Source organism: Canis lupus, chromosome 20 (assembly GCF_011100685.1).
Source record: "Canis lupus familiaris isolate Mischka breed German Shepherd chromosome 20, alternate assembly UU_Cfam_GSD_1.0, whole genome shotgun sequence".
Lineage (NCBI taxonomy): Eukaryota > Metazoa > Chordata > Mammalia > Carnivora > Canidae > Canis > Canis lupus.
This window is the reverse complement of record NC_049241.1, coordinates 55,690,527-55,702,741: the sequence shown is the minus strand read 5'-3', so window position 1 is coordinate 55,702,741 and position 12,215 is coordinate 55,690,527. Positions and strand designations below refer to the sequence as shown.

Sequence of the window (12,215 nt, the reverse complement as noted above, 5' to 3'; positions counted from 1 at the left end):
CCTGAGTCACTAGCAGTGGTCCCATAATGGCTGCCATTGTGAAACCTATCCCGCGCCTCTCTGGGGCCAGCATGAAGCCCAGCCCCAGGCCAGGCCGGAACGTTCTCCAAAACCCTGCCCTAGTCCAGGCGTTAGCCTGCGCCCTAGCTCCCACCAGGTGAGATCCAGGACCTGGTGGCGGCCTGCTGGTGGTAGCCTCTGGAGGTGAGCTCCCTATCGCCCAATTCCTGACACCTTCCAGCTCTTTTCAAGACTGGCTCCTGAGCTCTGCTCTGCCATGCCCACCTAGGCTCCTCGCCTGCTTGGCCTGGCGCTGCCTGCATGGTGGGCCTCAGGGTAGTGCTCAGTGACTGTGTCCACAAAGGGCCCAGAGTGGGGTCTCTCCTGGGCAGCTGTGTGTCAACGCCCAGGACACCAGGTACCTGCTGGTGAGTGCGGCTGCTCTGTGGCACCTCTGAGCAATGAGGCTCCTATCTTCTTCAACAGCCTTATCAAGATTCTGTGGGCCTATCCCAGGATCTACTGCTCATTAGTTACCCTTGGATGACGGAGGAGTTTTAGTGCCAGCACCTCAATCCAGCCTCAGAACACCTCCAGCAGCTAGAAGTTCCCTCTCTTCTCTCTACTGGTACCTCTTCTGGAAACTGCATGACTGGACTCACACCATACGTTTGGCCTGACTGATATTACCCCCATACTACTTTTGGGAAAAGCATGCTCTACCAACCCAGATGGCAGGCACTCCAGGATGGGGCAGGAATCAGTGGCTCCGTGCGCCCTAAATTTAGGCTGCAGAGATGGGTACTGCTGGGGAGGGAGCAAGAGGCCCTGCTCCTGGACGCCTCCCTGCATGCCCGACCCCCTCCTGCTGCTTTCTGGCTACTCTCCAGGCATATATCCCACCTGGCCTTTGAATGATCATATTTGCAATGACATGTCTGCAAGTGACTGCATTGGGCAGACAGCGCGACCTGTCATAGGCTCCTGCATTGATTAGTAGTGGAGCCGCATGGGGAGATGGCACTACCTGTGACTTGGGCACCTGGAAGGTGAGCAAACCTGGAACACAGCTGGATCTTCACCCACATGACTTCCATGCACAAATGTTGGCCTGTGGGCATTCATAATAAAGACCAATTGCGGGAGAGGCTATTCTTTCAAAGCCTGGTGTTATCATTCCAGACCTTGGCCATCTTTGGAGAGAAGCAAGGAATCTGACACTCGGGAGAGAAAGAGCAAATGCAGTGGAACTAGTCCGAGAAAGGACTGAGGAAATGCCGCATGCCATGAGCCAGAGGACAGCTGCTCCAGGAGTCAGGTGGAACTCAGGCAGGAGAAGTTTCTTTTACGGTACGCGGGTGAAAGGCGGCTGCCTGCACTGGCGTGCATGTCCCAGGAGGCCTCTTGGTGGTAGTTGCAGAAGCAGTTCAAATCCTGAGGAGTGGGACGAAGCCAACAGCAGACCTCCCAACTGAGATGACTCCGCAGAGAAACCTGACCAACACCCGTGACACGGAAAATGAAAGGACCAATCTGCAGGCTCAGTGACCTGGGCAGACAATCTGCTTTGACGACTTAAAGATTTAAGAGAAAATAAGAGGAGGAGGAGGAGGAGGAGAAAGCCGGCATAGAGGAGCCAGGAGGAAGGGAGATGTGCCGGGCCACTCAGGGCCTCACTGTCCCAGATGGTGCTACACGTCTTCCCACTCCAGCGTCCTGCATCTTGTCCAGCTGCCTCATGCATGGGTGGCCACTGGCGGTCCTCGAGGACCTCCTCCCAGGTTAACATCAGAAGTCACTTGACCTCTCCTGGTCCAGGCTCCCCCCAACCCCTGTGTCTGCGGAGCTGACTGGTCGCTGCCTATCTGTGGGTGCTGGGACAGCATTTCCCACGCCAGGCTACAGAGGTATATGTGAGCCCCAGGCCAGGCACGGAGGGAGAGGTTGCTGCTAGGCCTTGATGGAGTGCCATGGTGAATGGCACACAAGAGGTGACTGAGACACAGGCCCAAGGGCGAAGAGGGCCTTGAGGGTCTGGCCCAGCCACTTGCTATGGCCCTACACTAGCTGTCCTAAGGATCTGGGCCAGCCAACAGGCCTCTGGCTCTCAAGTGTGAGCACTGCTGCCTCCAGTTAGCAAGGGCTGTCAGGATAGGGGTCAATAGGCCTGTACCAGCAAACTACTACATTGCCAGATGAATTGTGTATAAAGTGGGAGGGGATACAGAAGGGGCATGAAAGTCTGTCCTGGACTTGGGGAGCACCCCTCTGGCAAGGGAGAGGAGGATGTCTGATAGAAAAGCAATGCAAAAAAAAAAAAAAAAGCAATGCAGAAAACAATATGGTAAGAATCACAAAGGAGGTGTAAATATGCCCAAAGGGCAACAAGACATGGCTCCCAGCTGGATGAGCCACAAAGCCAGTGCTATCTGAGCTGAACCTGAAAGGGCAGGGTCCCAACTGGCAGAGCCAGGCCAGGTGGGCAGACAGAGTTCTGGATGAGATGCAGGTTTGGGGCACAAGGGCTCCATTCCTGGGCTATTACATGCCAGGCACTGGGTAGGTACATACATCCTATCTACTCAATGAGGGTGCAGGGACCAGCAGGCCCATTTCAAGGATGAGGAAACTGAGGGGTCAGAGGCCATGGAGCTGTAAGTGGAGGGCATGAGTGCTGTGCCCAGACGTGTCCGACTTGCCAGTCCACCTGTGCTGTGTCCTATGCTGGAGGATAGGTCAGCGACAGGATGTGGGTGAAGCCTGGGGCCTACAGGGCCTCTGAGGGCTGTGGGGAGGTGTCAGAATGCTGTGTGTACAACGCCTGGACATGGGAGGCCCCAAGAGCCAACAGCTGATGATCCTGGGCAGAGCTGAGAAATTTCTGAGCCAGAGTGACAGCATAGGGAGGGGAGGGGAAGGGCCTGAGGAAAGACATGCTCCCTCCAGATCCCTTCCAACTCCACCCGCCCTCCCTGCCGCCTCCTAACATCTGGAGGGCTTGGAGCCAAACGCTGCAAAGCAAACCCCTCTAGTTTCCATCACGGTCTTCTGTCTCGTGACTCAGAGTCCACGGCACGGGCAGAGCTGAGGCTTGGCTGCTGCCCTACTGAATACGAGGCTGCTGGCCTTCCTGCAGCTGTCCCTCCTCTGCCTGTGCTCCTGGGCCCCCACTTTAGGGGCACTGGCAGACACACCAGCTGGCATTCTCTTTGGTTAATGGGGCTCTCTTTCTGGAAGGGCAAGGTGAGCTGAGCACACTTCTGGGGAGGTAATGTGTGTGGTGCACTGGCTGCCCCCCAAGAAGCCTCCTCCTCTTGAGGTCTCCATCCCTACCCAGGAACCTTCCGGGGCCCCTGGCATCACCAAGATACTCAGGACAATTTCCAAAGCCAGGGCCCCTGTGAGTTGCTTGAGGATGAGCTGCTTGCTGACTGAGGTGGAGTTCCCACGTGGCTCTGAGAGCAAAGGCCACGAGACGTGGGGCTGGGCCATGGCTCTGGGGGTGAGGAGGAGGTGCCAGTGAAGTAGAGGCCAGAGAAACATCATCTGAGCCCAAACAGACCTTCATACCCCTCCTGGGAGGAACCGGAGGATGTGAAGGAGACAGGTTAGCAAAAGACTGAAGGCTCTTGGCACGGAGCGAGACATTTCATCTGTCACAGGTCCTCCGTAAATATGTGAGCTGACTGAGAGAATAAGTCACCACTCCTTTTGTTAAACCCCAGAGAGGTTCTGACAAGTCAGAACTTCCTTTTTTTTTTTTTTTCTTTTAAAGATTTTATTTATTCATGAGAGGCAGAGAGAGAGACAGAGAGACAGAGAGTTCTGCCCAAGTCAGAACTTCCTAAGGCATATTGAGGGATTCTGAAATTTCCCCAGATTTGCTGGTACCCTTGTCATGTCTCAGGGCACACTTTCCTCTCCTCCTAGCCATTGAAACTAAATGTTTTCTTTCCTTTTTTAAAAAAATTTATGCTTTAATTTATTATTTTTTAACTTTTTATATTTTTAAAATTTTTTTTATTTTTTAAATTTTATTTTACTTTTGGGCAGCCCAGGTGCCCAGCGGTTTAGCGCTGCCTTCAGCTCAGGGCATGATTCTGAAGACCCAGGATCAAGTCTCATGTCAGGCTCCCTGCATGGAGCCTGCTTCTCCCTCTGCTTGTGTCTCTGTGTGTGTCTCATGAATAAATAAATAAAATCTTTTAAAAAATTCTTTTATTTTACTTTATTTTTAAATTTTTTATTATTTTATTATTTTTATTTACTTAAAAAAAAATTTTTAACTAAATGTTTTCTAAAAAGCAGCTTTGCAAAAAGGCACAGTGGAAATGATCCACCAGGAAAAGTCTGCTGGGGCCCCTGGGAGGCTCAGTCAGTCAAGTGTCTGCCTTTGGCTCAGGGCATGATCCTAGGGTCCTGGGATGGAACCCCATATTGGGCTCCCTGCTCGGTAGGGAGTCTGCTTCTCCCTCTCCCTCTGCTGCTCCCTGTCTATGCTCTCTCTCTCTCAAATAAAATCTCATATATATATATATATATATATATATATATATATATATAAAAATAAAAGAAAAATCTTCTTAAGTTATGTTTCACACAGAAACTCCAAGTTGGGCGCCTCCACCACCAGATCAGGCCCCAAGAGGCAGACACGCACCCTGGACACACTTCCACATGTGGTACAGCTGGGGTTCACCGGGAACCCAGTTTTGGCACCAAAGGATCATGGCTTCTGAAACCCTAAGCCACAGGGGCTGTGGTGGAATAGATGCTGGCTCAGAAGCAGAAGCCGGAGGTCCCCCAGACTGCAGGGACGTGCCGGCTGCTGGTCCTCTAGCCAGAGTGAGCCTGGCTGTCGTCTGGGGAGAGAGCCAGAAAGCTGTGGAGAGGAGCCTGGCATGGGGGCCTTGGTCAGACCTGGCCTCTTGCCGCCTAAACCCCGTGGTCTTCTGTGACCTGCAGGACTGGTCGTTCAGGTCACATCTCAGGCTAGCTCAAGGTTTCCACATCCCTGCACAAATGAAGCTCAGGGCGGCTTGGCTCCTGGCTCCTTGAGATGAAGGATGGAACTCTGGGCTGGCACGGGAAGATAAACGCTTTGCTGTCTGGAAGGCAGCGAGCTGAACACCACATGAAGTCCCAGCTGCTGCTTCCCTGCCTGGCACATGTTGTTCAAATGCCGAGGGGAACACTCAAATGGGAAAATCCCTTAAAGTCACCTGTTTGGCTTAATCCAAAAATCTGAGCTGGCTATGGCAAGGGCACCGGGAACAAACCAGGAAGTGACCACTGGAAAGAAGTGACTTTAGAAGGAAGTGGCGAGGCAGGCGGGGGACTATCACCCAGTGGCTTTCAAGGACAGAGTGGTGAGCCAGATGACAAAGCTGTGTGTTGCCATTGCAGAGATATGACAGGGATGCAGCTCAAAAGTGCTCTTAAAGAGCTGACCTCTGCTTTTGCAATGCAAGTCCGAGTCCTGGTAGTGAGAGGCTCCCACTGGGCAGATACTGAGAGTTGCCCTTTCAGGTCTGGGCTGAAAAGAACTTTTCTTCACTGACAGCAGAGTCTGCAGACCTGCGCTAGTGCCTGGTTCAGCGGTGTTCCCTGCAGCTGTCACACGGTTCGCCTGATGAGGCCTACAACACTTAAGGATCTGTCACAAGGGCCCTGTGTTCCTCTGAAGCCCTCCACATGCCTGAACCAGGCCGGCCCCCACCCTGGCTCGGACTTTCCTCGTTCCTCCCGAGGCCTTGTTCCTGCCTACTGTTCAGAACCCTCCATGAGTCAAGTTGGGGCCTGCCACAATCTCCTGCCACCTACCCTGTTTGCACTGCAGCCCCCAGGATCGCTCCCTTCCCCCTGGCCCCCTGTCCACCACTCAAGCCTAATCCCTGCATGGAGTCAGAGGTCTTGGCTTCAGTGCAACTTCCTGTTAGAGTCCCTGAAGCCTGTCAAAGCTCTTCCTGTTCTAACTCTGCTTGCCATGGATCCCACGTCTGTCCCTGGCTGACCACAAGCTCCCCGGGTGCAGGGACCCCGTGTGTCTGGCTTTCTGGCCCAACCCAGCACACTGCGTGGGTTTGATGGCTACCATCTGACTGGCTGGCCCAAGCCCCACCTGCAAAGGGCAGGCTCAAGATGAGGCCTTTTCTCACCTCCCAGGGTGTGGCTAACAAAACGCAGGCACAGTGGTATGGGAGGACCTGACGCTGGGAAAGATCTGTTGCACAGAAGGCCTCGGAGGAACAGTGAGGGGCTGAGCAGACAAAGGCAGTTGCAAGGTACCACTTCTTGTTGCTCTAGTCCCAGTTACCAGAAGTTATGGAGCACACCTCAGCCCTCTCTGTTGGAGGGAAGTGCCTTGTTCCTCCCCGCAGGGTGACTCAGCAGTCCTAGGAGATGGGGTAACCAAGAGCTCACCCTGCCTGGCCCCAGCTCCACGTGAATGGTGTGAGGAGAGGGCAGGCGGGCCAGCACTGGCCACAGGCAGGGATTTCCCCTCACACTCCATCTGGCCAGCAACCAGGGACTGAGCACCCTCCCCAGTGGCCTAAGGTCCCAGGCCCAGCTCCTCTGCGGGAGCCTCCCGGTGTCCAATCAATGAAATGGAGTGTTGGCCCAGGTTCAACTGTAAAGATCGGCAAACCTGGGATTTTCACAAAAGTGCCAAGTTCCCCCAAACTTAACAGAACTGGTCCCTGCTTTCATCAATGGTTAACCAACTGCCTAGTTGATCTCAGAGAATCTGGGGGAAGAGGTGAAACCTGCTGGGTATTGAAGATAACCACCTTCTAGCTCTGAAGCACTTATCACTTGCAGAAGGAGGCAGCACAGCAGCAGCTGAGAAGGGGTCATGCAGCCCAGATGCAGGTCCTGTGGTCTTGCTCCCCTGACCCCAAGAGGGAGGGAGAGAGCTGCTTAAGACCTCCAGCAGCCGCCTGGCCCAGCTGTAGCCTGGGCAGGTATCCTCACTTTATAAATGGCATAGCTAAAGCCCCAAGAGATGATGTACCTTGCCCAGGGCCAGAAGGTACAATGCGCAGGTGCAGGGGTAATGGGGGGTGCGCATGTGTGTGACCAAGCCAGGCAGGAGTCCCAAAATAGTTAAATCCAACCCAACTCCAGAGGCTGTCGCTGAACTTCTATAGCTTGTTTCCTCATTTTCAGAGGCTAGCTGGTGTCAGGGTGCTGGAAGATGAGGGAGCTGACTAATAATGAGCATGGGTCTGGAGACTGCAGCTAGCACTTGCGGTGGGCTGCAAACCCCAGCCCTCCCATCAACGAGTGTGGGGCTACATCTCAGGCCCTGTAAGTGGGTGGTCAGGAGGACCTTACCTGCTCCTGGACGCCAGGCCAAGAACCCAAGTTTAAAGGAGGGCAGCCACCCAAGACTACTTTGAGTTAACTACACTGGCCCAGACGCCAGAGACCTGAAGTCTAGGGCTGGCTTTGCCCTGAGCCTTCTGGAACTCCACACGATATCCATGGCTCAGGGCTGACATGAGGCCAAAGCTCCTGGAACATTACAGAGCCTGTGTGAATACCAAGGGGGCACCAGACTGGAGCTGTTCAGGGGACCCACCAGTCTCCCTCTTGCAGACCTCTGCCTGCGGCATGGTGCTGCTAACTTGGAAAGAATTGGACAGGACCTCTCTCTCACCTTCCTGCTGACTGCGGCTTGGCCCAGAACATATCCCAGGAAAGTGATGAATCTGGGCAGCACCAGACTGTGGTGGTGGTGGTGAGGGGGTGACAAGCCATAAAGCTCATTCTGTCTCCTTCCAGGACAGGTGGAAGGAACAATACCTGCCGTGCAGAGGACTCAGCTGGGCCTGATCCCAGCTGGCGTCCCTGGCTGTATAGATGGCTTTTACCAATGACTGAGATGCCAACAAGTACTTTTAAGGCTCATCTCCCTGGAAGAGATCACACCTAGGAATCATGGTAGGGCTAAAATGCCAGGGTATATATTGTTCTCCTATGTTTTATCTTTTGATCTTGGGGATGAGGCAATAGGACTGCATGTTATACAACTCGGAAAGTCTATTTCAGATGAAACTCATAAAAAGAAACACCCAACCTACAAATAAATGTAATAAATCCCCCCCCGCCCCCAAGTCTTGCCTGGCTGGGCAGCGCCAGCTCTGCATCAGTGTGTGTGCCATACGGCGGCTGCCAGCTGCCGGTCCACAGCCAGGGTGGCAGAGCACGAATGTGTTCCTCATTCGTGCAGAGATGATAAGGGCATTCTGCAAACTCATCTGGTATCAATGGCAGAACTGATGTGAGAATAGCCCTTTGGGAAAAGGCCCTCTGCTCTGAGGCTTGGAAATCTGCTTGGCCTCTGGAAGGCACTGACACAATGTCCATATCAAACACTGTGAGCACAGCCCACCACACAAAGGCCAGGCACCCAGGCGCAGGTCTCAATGAGGGGTGACATGTACCCCAACCATGACAAGCTACAGTGGCCCACTGATCAATCTAAAAGCCCAGAGCCCTTGCCACCTGAAATACAGATGCCACCTCTCCTGTCTCTAAGACCCTTTCCATTTTTAAAGCTGCCTCTTCCAAGAAGCCCTCCTGATTCTCTACCACCTGCCTCCTTAACTGGATAGGAGTGACATGGCCACTGGCCACGTCTCCCATCACATCACTGGTACCTCCTCTCTCAAGTCCCTGCCCACTTCGGACCTCACCTTGGACCAGGCTCAAGTGGGCTGTGCTTTCTATTCTGTGAAGTCAACTGCCTCATTCCTACCTCCTTATGGTCTTCCACCCACTGGACTGTGAACTTGAAGTGAGCAACCCCATCCCTGATAGGAAGCACTTTGATATGACTCCATACAGCACTGTATGGTGGCTACGCTCTAAGAGGGCAGCAGACTCAGGAGCTGGCCAGATGGCAGCACCCCTCCGTACCCACAACTTCCTTTTGTTGCCTGCTTGTGGGAAATCCAGGTGAGGCTGGCACTCTGGCTGGAGGCTACCAGTCCAATTTCCCTGCTCTCCACCCAAGGTCTTCCCACAGCTGATTCCCTCACCAGAGAGCAAAGGGTTGAGTTAATTTGCAAAGAAAAAAAACCTGAGGAAGCCAGGCCCAGGCCGGTTAGTATCCAGAGGACCTGCCCTGCCACCAACCTCCACCCCCCTCACCCCCAGAGTGGGATGGTTTCTCAATGACAGGAACCCCCGTGAAAGCAACAAATCTGTGGTTTGGGAGGACACAGGAGAGGAAGGCTGACAGCAAACAGGCTCTAAAGGCCAAAGAGAAATGTGCTCGATTGGAGCTGGGGAGCGTGGGGCAGGCAGAGCTCAGACTTGGAGCTCCTTTAGACAGCTCCAGGCAGCAGCTCTGAGTGGGCGCTGAGGAATGTACCATCACCTGACTCTTGCTCGCCTGTCATATCAGGGTGGTGATAACAAGCTTGGCTGACGGGTGACTCATGGCCATGGTGGCCTATGGCCACCAAGACCAATCTCTTCAGGAGTGGCTACATAAGCACCCGGGCAGGTGCTGACCCCAGGACAGCACGTGGCAAGCAGGAGAAGGTAAACTGGTCAAACCAAGGCCTGCTGTGGGTTAATGCTACGCACTGTGAGTGGGTCGTGTGCGAAATGCCAACATTCTGTCACCTTGCCTGGCCACTCCTCCACCCACACACACCCCACTTGTCCAGGGGCACCCACCTATCGAAACCGCAGTCAGTCTTGGAAAGCCACAGCTGGAAGGAGTCTAGTCTCAGAATCACTGTCCAGCCACCTCAACACAGATGAGGCCCAGGAGGAGGGAGCTGTCAGGGTCAAGTAGGCAGTTCCCGTGGTCACAGAGGCAAATGGCCCCTACTTCCCCAGCTGCCACCCACCCTGTAGTGAACAGAGCAGGTGGGCCTATCCTTCCTCACATGTGTGCGCACGCACGCGCGCACACACACACACACACACACACACACACACACTCTGCTGTCAGCACTCATGCCCCAGCACTGGGTGAGCACCCAGACCTTTGAGGTTCCCAGAGATGCTGCTGCAGACCACAGATGCAAAAGTACAGTTCTTGGGGGCCCTTTCTCCTCCCTCAGGGCTCATCTTCATGCCAGCGATGCCACTTGGGACAGCCTTGCTCCACCTCCTCACCCCTACTCCCCAGTCCAAGGCTCTCCGTCCCAAACATGAACTTCCGGTCAGCAGTGAGGCTACTGTGAGGAGCTGGGAGGACAGCATGGGACTGGGTCCCAGTAGATGCTTGCGCAACCAGTATTTGTTGAGATAATAGATACATGTTGGGCCTGCACACCCTGCTCTCCAGGAGCTCCTGGGAGGGCTCTCTCAACTGAAACAAGCACCGCCTCCGCCTACCAGGCCATGACTTTATGAAAGAACACAGACTCTGCTGAGCCTCAGTTTCCTCAACTGTAAGACGGGAAGTAGGGATGACATGCTGCGGGACTCGAGTGTGAATGTGCTTTAGAACTCACAGACTAGGGGTGTCTGGGTGGCTCAGTCAGTTAAGCGTCTGCCTTCAGCTCAGGTCATGATCTCAGTCCTGGGATCAAGCCCTGAGTCAAGTTGGGCTCCCTGCTCAGTGGGGAATCTGCTTCTCCCTTTCCCTCTGACCCTCTACCCTGCTCATGTGCACACGCTCTCTCCCTCTCTCAAATAAATAAATACTTAAAAAAAAAAAAAAAAACCCCACAGACTACAGGTATGCACCTGTTGCTCACTGCAGAACAAGTCACCCGAGGAAAGGAGGCGAGAAGTGCCATGTGCAGGCAGCTGGGGCAAACATCCTACAACTTGGGCAAGGTCCAGCAGCAGGATCTGCCAGGTGGCCCACACAACAGGGTGAAAGACTTCCAGGGGAGCCCTCCTGAGGGATCAGTGCCTCCTCCCCCGACCACATGACCACACATAGCCAGGCAGCTGTGTCCACAGCAGGCTGACCTGCTAATTCTTTTTTGCAACAGAAACTCCAAGAGATCAGTAATGGGACCTCGACTCCATAAAGCTCTCAGGACTAGGAATATCTGTTGGTGGGCGGCTTTGATAAACAATCTCGATGCTCTATTTGGGGGAAAGAGAACAAGGCATAGAGATGAAACAACTTGGTCTGAAGGAAGATGGCGGGTAGGAAACCCCTAGTGGAGAGTAGCTGCTGTCACACAACAGCTACTGTGTCATGACCCAGCTACTCCAATCTCCAGGCTGCCCCTCTTCCCACTTTCACCCAGCCACCATGGTGGCTTGTTGGCCAACCCTCAACGCCTCTCGAGCAGATGTCTACCCTCCATCCTGGCTAATAGGATTCCTAACCCTCAGCCTCCCCACCCGAGATGCCCGTTCTCCCCATCCTTCAGATGGCGCTGGTGTGGGCATGGATTCCTGAATGCAGCAATGAAACTCTATGAATGAGAGTCCACCCCCACAAGCTGGGGAAGGGGGACGGCTATGCTATTCTGACTCACGGTACTCCTCAGCAATGCTTTTTTATGTTTTGCAGGAGAAAAGCAACCCTGTCTTCCAATCTGGCTGCCTTTCTCCCTAGGCCTTCCTACTCTCTTGTCACCCCTGTGATACATGTTGCTGCTTCTTAAGCTAGGAGCCGTGAAAGTACTCAAATCCCTCTCCACCTTGTGATGCTGATCTAGCAGCCAGGGCTGCCTCCACTTCCCCAGAAGGACAGAACTCACCAACAGAATGTGTATGACTCCTGGATAAGTGGGGGAAAGAGTACAAAAGGGCAAGCCAGCAGCCCTGAGGCTCCAGCACTTGCTCTAGCTGCCTGCCTAGGAAACCCTGTATGCTTTTTTGCTTTCCTCCTCCCATGGCCAAATGCGAAGCCAGAGTCTAGGGTCATCCTGGGAATCATCCCTTGTTCCTCCTTGCAGGCGCTTGTCATAGGACCCTGTGTTACTGAATCAGCCCTGTTCCACTTAGTCAGCACCTGTGTTTGGGATACTCTTCTGCTTGGAGTTGATCTGCTCTGTCGGAAGGGGGATGAACATTTGGGGTCAAAGTCAGAAGTCCAGATCCCCCCACCCCTTTGAAAAGGTTGCCCTATTCATTCAACAACTATTTATTATTATATACAATGAGTATAACAGAGGAACAAAAGATTAGTAAAATCATAGGCAAAAAAGATTAATAGCAGGGTCTAAGCTAAGGGACCTATACGGAGAAGTCACTTCCTCCCTGTGGGGAAGAGAACCAGG

General features: G+C 53.5%; 1 protein-coding gene across 1 annotated transcript in view; it reads right to left on the bottom strand.

The window, feature by feature from the left end:
- The window catches only part of SH3GL1 (SH3 domain containing GRB2 like 1, endophilin A2), a 31,911-nt gene that overhangs the window by 8,049 nt on the left and 11,647 nt on the right, over positions 1 to 12,215 (bottom strand). The window lies entirely within an intron of this gene.